Below are 11,213 nucleotides of genomic sequence, written 5' to 3'. Positions count from 1 at the left end.
GAGTCCCCATCTGTGACTGTTTCTTGGTTTCTTGTGAGCTATCTCTGGTGCTCCAATCCATCCTCCATTTCATCCTCTACCAGCTACTGTTGGCATCGTAACAGCCATTTAGCCAAGTAGAGTTCAAAAAGGGCCACGAGGCTCTTCTAAAGTTTCCAGCAAATTGGGAGCTCCAAGATTCTTAACTTAAAACGTAGTTTCTATCCACCCATTCTGTCAACATTCATTATTAGGGCACAGTGCCAAAGACTTACGAATTGAATCCTCTTGCAAAACACAAGACAGGAAATCTTAGCAATTTGACTGAGTCACAGACAATATAAGAAATAGTATTGTAAACCTCCTACCATAGATAAACATGTCCGGATTTCAGAAACAAGAAATAGCAAACAAAAGCCAGGTCTTAAGATGGATGAGCTGTGCTTAAAATGGTGGATGGGAATTCAGAGAACCTGGATTTACACATTTGGACTTTGGTAGTAAAGTGTTTTGGGGCCCTTTGCTTAATTATGGAAGCAGATCCTTCAACGTTTGCCCTTTTGCAAGCTTGCACCGGAGGACTGCGCAGGAATCCTGCCTGAGCTGGGTTCTCAGGATTGAACTGCGCAAGAAATTGCCACTATCACAACTCCACACCCCAGACTGCAATGCGCCTGGAGGGCAGGTATATAGTGCCGCACTTGCTACCCTATTTTTAAAATGTACAATTATTGGGTCAGGGTGGCATACACCTGTACTCCAGTCCACTTGAATCCCAAGGCAGAATTGTGAGTTCCAGGTTGACGTGGGCTCCAAAGTGAAATGACAAGATCTCAGGGTGGGGATGGGAGTGGGGGTGGGTAGGATCACAAATGATATTTAGCAAAAATACAGTGTTGCACAAAGGACACCCTCTTCTAGTCCCAACACATTTCCATGACCACTTGATGATCTCCTTCCCCAACTTTAGGGCGTTTCACTTCTGCCTCTGAGGGTGGAGGTCTTTCCGAATTTCCTTGCCATTAACCTCTAAAGTCTGAGGACCTTAGAGTAGGACTTAGAGGTCCTGGCAGGGCCACCTTGGAAAGCTGAACCAGAGCTCCGGGTTCAGCGAAGCTGCTTACGGGTTCAGCGAAGCTGCTTACGGAGCAGCCCGGCAATGGAAACTTCCCTTTGTGTGAGAGCACTACACTCACATCCACAGCAGCCGCGCCGCCGCAAGCTAGAAAAAGCCAGTGCTGTCAGAGGGCTGGAAAGGGAGAGGCTCATAGAACCACTGGGACTCAGAAGAGGTGGTGGCTTGGATAAAGGCACTACGAACCCGCGGATTTCAGGAGCCTCCCCAGAACCCGCGGATTTCAGGAGCCTCCCCAGCCGTTGCGACCCTGGAGGGGGTTCCCCGCCACCTTACGTGGTCTCCCTGGGACCCCGCACCGGGCGCAGTCGACCTGAGCCATTCCACTCCCTTTCAAATCAGGAAAAGCCACTGAAGCAACCGGGCTCAAGTACAAGACAAATAAGTGTATTTTTAGATGATTTGGTTATTGTTTCCTTTCTGGAACTCTTTTCTGAGTGATTTGTCTTACAGTACTTTACCAGGATTCTGAATCTTGTACCTCAAAGAGCAAACAGTTACTGGCTTCTGGCTTTTTTTTTAAACCTAATTTTATTTTATTTTTTTTCTTATTCACTCTATATACCGCTCCCTGTCCCCCCCTCCCACAATCCTCCCCACATCCTTCTCTCCCCGCTTCCTTTGAGTGGGTGGGGACTCCCTGGGTATTCCCCAACCCTGGCACTTCAAGTCTGCGAGGCTAGACACTTCCTCTCACATTGAGATCAGACAAGACAGCCCAGCTAGAAGAACATACCCCACATCCAGGCAACAGCTATTCGGATAGCCCCCGCGCCCACCTCCGCTTGTTCGGGACCCACAAGAAGAACAAGCTCCACATCTGCTACATATGTGCGGGTCTAGGTCAAGCTCCCATGTATGCTCTTTGATTGGACTCTGAGAGCCCCAAGGGTCCAGGTTAGTTGACTCTGTTGGTCTTCCTGTGGAGTTCCTACTCCTTCTGAGCCTGCATTTTTTTTCTTTTTTTTTAGCAAAATGCCTGGTATTAAAAAACCTTAAAGCTTCTGCCTCCTGAGACTCTTCTCACACAGAGAACTGCATCAGGGACTCCCTCTTCCACTCCGCTCTCCAGTAAGTCAGATTTGGTAAACACCAAAACGCACAAAAGAACAAATCAGTATGTCCAAGCTATACAGAAGAATCAGCGATGAATATTTAAATCTTTATTAAACTTGCAGTGCAGGGAGGAAGCTGTCAACTCTGCCCTCCATTACAGATTGGAGCACTGCTTATTAACAGTGGGAGCAGTGTCCACTGTTTACTACTCCTCCTTCATTTTACGTCAGTTGATAACATGATCTCTGTGGTTAATAACTGAGACGAGAAAACTCTTTGCAGTCACTTAAGTGCACACAGTTTGCACTTTGCATAGTTACACTTAAGTAACTGTTAAGATTCTTCTACTTGCAATTCTGTGTAGATGTCAAGGCATATATATATATACATATATGCAAAATGTCATATATATTTTATGTATATAAAATATTAACATGCACTCAGTTTTATGAGTGGCTAAACCTTCAAGCTTTACATGAGAACACTGAGGACACATGGATTTGACTTCGGAAATCAAGGAGTAAGTCTTTATAGACCCTCATCTATTAAGAGAAAATAAGTTTCGTGAGGTCACATAATCATATAAAGAGAAAGAGGCTCAAGGCAGACTTAAGAGGAGAATAGAGTGTGTTTCTCTTTGTGAGGAAAGTATTTGGTGTAGGGAACCTGTAGGAAGGCCGTGGGTTCTGGGTGCCACTACAGGATCAATGGTGGACAGTTCAGGGCACTGCAGTCTGATCATGAGAGGCTAAGGCAGGTAGGGAGATCAGTTGTGTCTTGAGTGAAATAGAAACAGATTTCAGTTGCAACTGGGAAATGAAACTGTTTTAGAAAGTGGAGGGGTTGATGCTATGAATCCCAGCAAACCATCTTTTAACGGTACCTTTGTGTACCCTAGGCAAACTAGGTTTTTTTTCTTTTTCCCTTCCCCATGTACAAGGAAGTGTTCTTACAGCACGGAGAAGGTGTAACTAAATATTTCTGAAGATAGGACCAGGAGTGGTGGTTTATACTTTTAGTCCCAGGACTCTGGAGGCAGAGGCAGTAAGATCTCTGTAAGCTCAAGACCAGCCTGGTCTATATAGCAAGTTCCAGGACAGCTAAGAATACATAGAGATACCCTGTCTCAAAACACAACAAATCATCATCATCATCATCAACAACAACAACAACAAAACAATTTCTGAAAGAAGAATATTTACCTAACATTTATGGCTAAAAGTTAGCAATTGTTCCTTCCTGTGGATCCTACATCCCTAAATGGACAGCCTTGTCTGGTCTCAGTGGGGAGAGGATGTGCCTAGCACCTCAGTGACTTGATGTGAGGGGGTAGTGGGGTGGAGGGGTGGGGGAATGGGGGTACTGGGAAAAGAGGAAGGGCTGGTAATAGGTTGTACAGTGAATAAATAAATAAATTTAATAAAAAGTTATCCCCTATAATTATTTACTTATTTAGAGACAGGGTCTTGGGTGACCTCAAACATACTTGAGTGCTGGTTTATAGGCATGTACAACCACACTCAGTTTTCTCTACAAAGAATTCCAGGGGATATTTATTTGACTAACCAATTCGACTTCTGAAATTTATTCTATAGACACAGTTGTAGATTGGTCAAATAGCCAACTTACCGGCATCGCCACTGTGACTTTTTTTTTTTAAAAAACATTTATTATATATAAGTACATTGTAGCTGTCTCCAGACACACCAGAAGAGGGCATCAGATCTCATTACAGATGGTTGTGAGCCACCATGTGGTTGCTGGGAATTGAACCCAGGACCTTTGGAAGAGCAGTCAGTGCTCTTAACCACTGAGCCATCTCTCCAGCCCATGACTTTGTAATAAAAGATATAACACTTCAATGACTATGGCTTCCCTGCTATTTACTTCATTGTCACATTAAGTAATTAGGCATATCTAGAAAATTCAAAAGGCAAGACATACAGCCATCTCTCTGTATTGCAGAAGTCAGGACAGGACATTCCTTCTACCTGTGTATGTTATCGATTTTTAAATCAAGTTTATGAATTTTCTAATAAAAACAAAACAAAACAAAAAACACAAGTGAAAACCTGCCTGAAAGGGACATTTTTCTAGAGATTTCTACATTCCATTTGGTGAGGTTTGTGTAACTGTCAAATTGCATAAACAGGAAAAGAAAGAGAAAACATCTGTCAAGTAGTCACACACCCAAATCTTAGGTTCCTCGTTGGTAAAGTGGGGACAAGAGGTTTACTTTCCAGGGTAGATGTTTAAGTTAGATACACAATAGCAATGCATTTCCCAGAAACACACACAGAGACACTGATACATGCAGTTCTGTGACGTACTCTGAACAGGAAGAATTTAGAATACCTATAACATCTGCCCACCAGCCCAGGAGTCAATATTGATGGCAAGCCTCATCTTCATGAACTGTTTATTAAATGAGCATTTCTTGTCAAGGACTTGTTGGCACTTGAATTAAATAGTAAGCAAAGAAAAACCAAAACCAAAGCAAAGCTGTGGTTAAGCAATGCAGAATAGCAATATTTTTTTTTCATTGCTATTCCTTAGAGGTATCTGAAGGTATCGTTAAACTGGATGAGTTTTTCATGATACATGGTTCTCTGTTTGGTGCATTTTATTTCCTCTGAAATAGCATCATTACATGTAGTATGTACTCTTTGGGTGACTGACTATCTTAGTTAGGGTTGTCCTTGACTTGAAGAACCATCAGGACGAGAGTAACTTGGGGAGGAAGTTACTCTCCCAGGTTATTTATTATTAACCTGGATCACACTCTTCTGAGGGAAGCCAAGGCAGGACTTCAAACAGGGCAGGAATCTGCAGGCAGCAGAGGCCATGGAGAATTCCTGTTTACTGGCTTGCTTCCATGGATTGCTCAGCCTGATTTCTTACAAACCTCAGGCCCAACAGCACAGACATGGCACCGTCCACAATGAGATGAGCCCTCCCCCTCAATTACTAATTAAGAAAAATGTCCTGCAGGCTTACCTGCAGCCCCATCTTATAGAGGCATTTTCTCAATTGAGGTTCTTTCCTCTCAGATGTCCATAGGTTGACACAAAACTAGCCAGCACATTGACTGAAACACCCAATGTGTCTTGGAGATTTTTTTTTTTTTGGCAAGGCAGAAAAAATCTCCATCTTTTACATTTTATCAGGAAAGCTGTCATCATCTCTCTGTTGTGGAATCTTCTGTTTTCCTCTTATAAAGCACTGTCCTCCAATTAAAGGAAATGTCTAATCATATTTAGAGCTTACAACCTAAGATAACATCCTTATCTCAAGATCTGTGACTTGACTATATCCTTGGAAAACTCTTTTTCCATACAGTCACTGGTCCCAGGAATTTAGATCCGGATATCTTTGAAGTCCGCAATTTTAGAAGATTATCCTGGTTTATCCACGTGGGCCTGATTCCATCCTCAGGATCCTTAGAAGTGGGAGAGAAAGACAATCAGAGAGAAAAATATGAAACAGACTTAGCCCAATATAGCTAGGTTTGAAAATGTAGGCAGGGGGACAGAAGCCAAAGAACACATACCGCCTCTGAAACATGGAAAATAACTATTCCCAGACCCTCCAAAAGCAGTGTGTGCTGTCAATACATGGATCTGCAGCACAGTAAGATCTATTTTCCACTTGTGAGCTCCAGAACAATGCATTTCCATTGTCTTGAATGACTGTGTATTTTAGAACATTCATTATAGTCACAGCAGGAAAATAATACAAATGAGAAAAAAAGGTTCAATGCTGGCCATTATCTAAGAGTGATCTCTGGTATCTTCTCTTATCACTTCCTACTTGAGTGTATGGGAACATCACATACCATTAGGCAGTTGGCAAGTGCAACAGTCAGTCACTTCCTCATATATATTAGAATAGCCAAAACTCTAACACCCGGGCAAACAACAGGTCTGAGTACTGAGTTGCATTCACCACTGATGGGAACACAGAACCCATTTCTACTTTGGAAGACAGCAGCTTGACAGCCTAACAATTACAGGTCTCTGTAAATAATTACCAAGTACTAGCAGCCACCAAAATGACATTGGTTAACAGATAAACTGGAATCTATTTTAGGGATACAAAGACATGATGATCTGCTAACCCAGAAAAATGATGTATACATGAGTTATGCTAAATTTAAGAAGCCACTCTGCAAAGGGGGCAGAAAGAAAGAAAAGCTGCTGTTGGAATTTTGGACTCCAGTGGATCAAAAGGGCAGCCCTGAGAGCCACACTAAGTGTGATACCCACAAGTCAGTAAATAATACTTGTTTTGTTTGTTTTTGAGGTTGTTGAGCCAGGGATTACTTATATAGTCATGGTTGACTTTGAACTCGCAACCCCTCTTTAACCTTCCAAGCGCTAGGATCTCAGGTCTGTACTAGCTTGCCCACCAGAAGTAGCAGGTTTTTTCCCCCCCTGGGTGGGGTGGAGTGGAGCACAGCATTCATAATTAACAGTTTATATGTAAAGCACCAGGGTGGCATTGAGAACTGGAGTCAAAGAAAATATCTACTTTCATTATGACAGCTTCTTTATCCCTGGTTTTCTCCCTTTCTGTTCACTTTGACTGGACCTCTAAGGCATCTTTTTCTTTCTTTCTTTCTTTCTTTTTTTTTTATTAACTTGAGTATTTCTTATTTACATTTCGAATGTTATTCCCTTTCCCGGTTTCCGGGCAAACATCCCCCTAATCCCTCCCCCTCCCCTTCTTTATGGCTGTTCCCCTCCCCATCCTCCCCCCATTGCCGCCCTCCCCCCAACAATCACGTTCACTGGGGGTTCAGTCTTAGCAGGACCCAGGGCTTCCCCTTCCACTGGTGCTCTTACTAGGATATTCATTGCTACCTATGAGGTCAGAGTCCAGGGTCAGTTCATGTATAGTCTTTAGGTAGTGGCTTAGTCCCTGGAACCTCTAGTTGCTTGGCATTGTTGTTCATAAGGGGTCTCGAGCCCCTTCAAGCTCTTCCAGTTCTTTCTCTGATTCCTTCAACGGGGGTCCCGTTCTCAGTTCAGTGGTTTGCTGCTGGCATTCGCCTCTGTATTTGCTGTATTCTGGCTGTGTCTCTCAGGAGAGATCTACATCCGCCTCCTGTTGGCCTGCACTTCTTTGCTTCATCCATCTTGTCTAATTGGGTGGCTGTATATGTATGGGCCACATGTGGGGCAGGCTCTGAGTGGGTGTTCCTTCTGTCTCTGTTTTAATCTTTGTCTAAGGCATCTTTTAATTAGAAAAAAAAATCCCCATTCTAAAAAAATTCCCCCAAGGAACAAAAAAATCTAGCTAAGTCAGCCATACATTTGTGCCTTGGGGAAACAGGTTTTAGACATGCAGCCATTGTAATAAAACCCTTCCACCATTTAAATAGCTCCATCAAACCAGATCTACACAGTAAGATGGAGAAAAAGGAAATGTGTCCCTTTGTCTTAAGGCACATGTAGTTTGATATAGAAGGCTAAATATAAGCTCCTGAAAATCTACACAGGCTGCACCTGAGACAAAGTGAATTGATCCGTGTGCTACAAAATGCTAAGGACCTAGCATGGTGACAGGGAAGCTACAGACAGGGAGGAAGAACACAGTAGCTGTGTTAGTCAAGGAAGAAGCGCTGGATATGGATAAAGGGGTTACGAGCAGAGGTGGAGTCAATTAAAACTCTACCACTATCATCATCATCAGTATTCGTTTTGTGGTTCCATGGCATGACCCTGGGACAACTTTGAACAAGCTAGACAGCACTATCCCAGAAAGTGGCCAATCTCTAAGACCTTTGCACACATGCCACTTGTAGCTTTGTTTTTCCTTTTGGTCACTGTTGTCTTTTCCAAGGGTGTCATTGTACTTTTACTGGTGGTTGGTATTCCATCTTGTAACCACCCAACATTTATGTATCCCCTCTTTTGTCCATGTGTGCTCTTGAGTTCACTTTCAGTTGGACACTTGCCCAGCTCTGTGCCATGAGACGCTATGGTAACTACATCATGGGAAGCATGAACGATTTGTCTTTGTGTTTTGTTTGCTTTGTGAGGCAGGGTCTTAGTGTATAGGTCACACTGACTTTGAACTTAAGATGCCTTTTACTCTCACCATTTTCTGAAGGCTGGGGTCCCAAGGGTGCACGACCATTCCAGATTCCTGCCTTTGCACGAAATTTTGATATCTCAAATCTACGTGGGTCGTTTCTGTAGATTTCCACACATGTTGGCCTCATGTGGTATATTTTTGAAGTTTATTATAAACTTTATAAAGTATTATAGTCTTTGAAGAATTATTTGTAAAACTGATTACAGGACTGCTATGAAGCTGCATGTCTCCAGAAGAATTCATCTTTGTTTTGCCTGGAAGCAGTGCACTTCCTAATCAGGAGTAGGCCAAGCCAAGTTTGCTTCTGGTATTCCGTGACTCTCGGACAAAGTGGATCTGGGCTACAGATATCTGGACAGGCCACTTTTTTTCTAACTCCCTCTTGCCCAGAGGGTATAATTCAGCTTTCCTGAAGTAGGGAACAAGAATTAAGTTTCTTGTCAGACATCCTGAATCAGGTCTTGGGCTTAGTTCCACTTCTTTCCTTCATAAGGTTGTTAATATGAATAGACATGCTGAAACGGTAGGATGGCTGCAAGTTCAAGACTAGCCTGGCCTATGTCCACGGCAAGACCCATAATGAGACTACAAAGATAGCCTGTGCTACAAAAGAAATGAAAGAGAAAAAACAAGAACAGAACAAAAGAGAAAAGAAGAAGCAATCTTGCTGTGGTCAGTAAGTGCACTTAAGTCTCAAGCAGATTTTGAGGTTCTTACCTCTCTACAGTCTGAGGGCTTTTTGCTTGTTTTTTTATTATTTTCTTTCTCCTTCCCCTCTTCTTCTTCTTTTTGTTTCTCTTGTCTTCTTTCTTCTTCTTCTTCTTCTTCTTCTTCTTCTTCTTCTTCTTCTTCTTCTTCTTCTTCTTCTTCTTCTTCTTCTTCTCCTTCTCCTTCTCCTTCTCCTTCTCCTTCTTCTTCTTCTTCTTTCTTCCTCTTCTTCTTCTCCTCCTCCTCCTCCTCCTCCTTCTTCAGTCTTGCTCATGCCCTATTATATTATTCATTTTCTAATAATTTTTAAAAGTTTTAAAAATTATTCAGTTACTAGTCACTTGTTTTCTTGCAGGAGGAAAGTTGGAAGTTACTTGACTCACAAATTCTGTAGGCTAATTAGTTATTATAAAATTCTGGACTCTGTAGTGAGAAGATAGATTTGGTCTTCTGCCTTCTTGGTACACAATTTTGTTGGTCAATACCCTACCTAGTCTTTTGTGAGATTCTGGTTGTATTCTGTTGTTGGTCTGTATACTATCAGAACCTTTCTAGCTGGAAAGTTATGGCCCTAGTCTCCAACAAAATATTCTATGTTCATTCTTCCAATTCAAAGTTTCCATGTAATCCCAGTTCTCTTTTTGTGAAAGCCCGACTTGTAACACATGCCAAAGACCAAAATCTCCCTATACAAATATTCTTAGCATCATCCCTCTGTTGATTTTTTTAATAGTTGAAGAAAGTATTTGTCCTCGTTTGTTTTCTGTTGCTGTGGTAAACATCATAACCAAAAACAACTTAGGAGAGGGAAGGGCTTATTTGGCTCACACTTCCAGGTCATAGTTCATCACTGAGGGAAGTGAGAGCAGAAACCCAAAAAGGAATTACAGAAGCAGAAATTACAACCTGAAGCTGAAATTACAGAAGAATTTCAGAAGAGCTGCTCACTTCCTGGATCATGTTCAGCCAGCTTCCTTAAATGAAGTTTGCTCTTTCCAGGTGTCTCAAATTGACAAAAAAAAAAAAAAACCACCCAAAAACAACAACAACAACAACAACAACAACAACAACAACAACAACAACAAAAAACCCACCAACAAGCCCAGTTTTCTTTCTGATCACATTTGATCATAATAGAAAATGAGGACACCATTTTGACACATTATTTCTTTTGCTTTGTGACCAAACACAATTTCTCATTCTTAGGTACTTTGCTTTCTCTTAATTTTCTTGAAACTTAAATATCTTTAGTAATTAAATAAAAAATGTATACAGTAATATGCTCTATTACCAGTTACCTGGCAGTTTTTATTGTATAGCAGAAATAGGTAGGGCTGTTTGACCAGCTTCCATTGTTCCCCTAATTTCCTAATATACCCTATTTCTTTCTTTTTTAAAACACACAGTATAGCAACAGTTATAAAATTCCAGGTATCAGTGTTCTGGTTGATTTTGTGTCAGCTTGACACAAGCTAGAGTCATCAGTGAGGAAGGAGCCTCAGTTGAGGAAATGCCTCCATGAGCATTTCTAAGGCATTTTCTCCATTAGTGATCAACGGGGGAGGGTCCAGGCCATTGTGGGTGGTACTATCCCTGGGCTGATGGCTCTGGGTTCTATAAGAAAGCAGGCTGATCCCCCCAGAAAGCAGCAAACCAGAAAGCAGCACTCCTTTATGACCCTGCATCACCTTCTGCCTCCAGATTCCTGCTCTGCTTGAGTTTCTATCCTGACTTCTTTTGATGATGAACAGTTATACAGAAATGTCAGCCAAATAAACGCTTTCCTCCCCAACTTGCTTTTTCATCATGGTGTCGACCATAGCAACAGAAACTCTAAGATAGTCAGCCATATAGTCTGGTTACCATTCCTGTCGTCCTTTGGAAGAATTCCACGCTAAGCTTCTTCATGTGTAGGAGTTTGCAAGTGTAACTGAGATTTTGGGATCTGCTAATTAGACTTTTGAACTAAAGCACTGGCAAGTGCAGAAAATGTGTCTGGAATGATAAGATTCAGATACGCAGGTTTGTGAGTACTGAAACCAACTATTTCGGGGATCTCCAAGACAATAAAAATTGAAAAACATATGTGATTTCCTCCCTAGTTCCATCTATCTTAAGTGAAGTAACTAGACCCAGAAAGATAAATATGGTATGTATTCATTTACACTCACATATTTGTCGTCATTATAAGTCATTGGTAACTGTCTTACTCAAGGTCTCTATTGCTGTGATGCAG

Source organism: Rattus norvegicus, chromosome 5, assembly GCF_021556685.1.
Source record: "Rattus norvegicus strain SHRSP/BbbUtx chromosome 5, alternate assembly SHRSP_T2T, whole genome shotgun sequence".
Taxonomy (NCBI): domain Eukaryota; kingdom Metazoa; phylum Chordata; class Mammalia; order Rodentia; family Muridae; genus Rattus; species Rattus norvegicus.
This window is presented reverse-complemented; position numbering follows the sequence as displayed.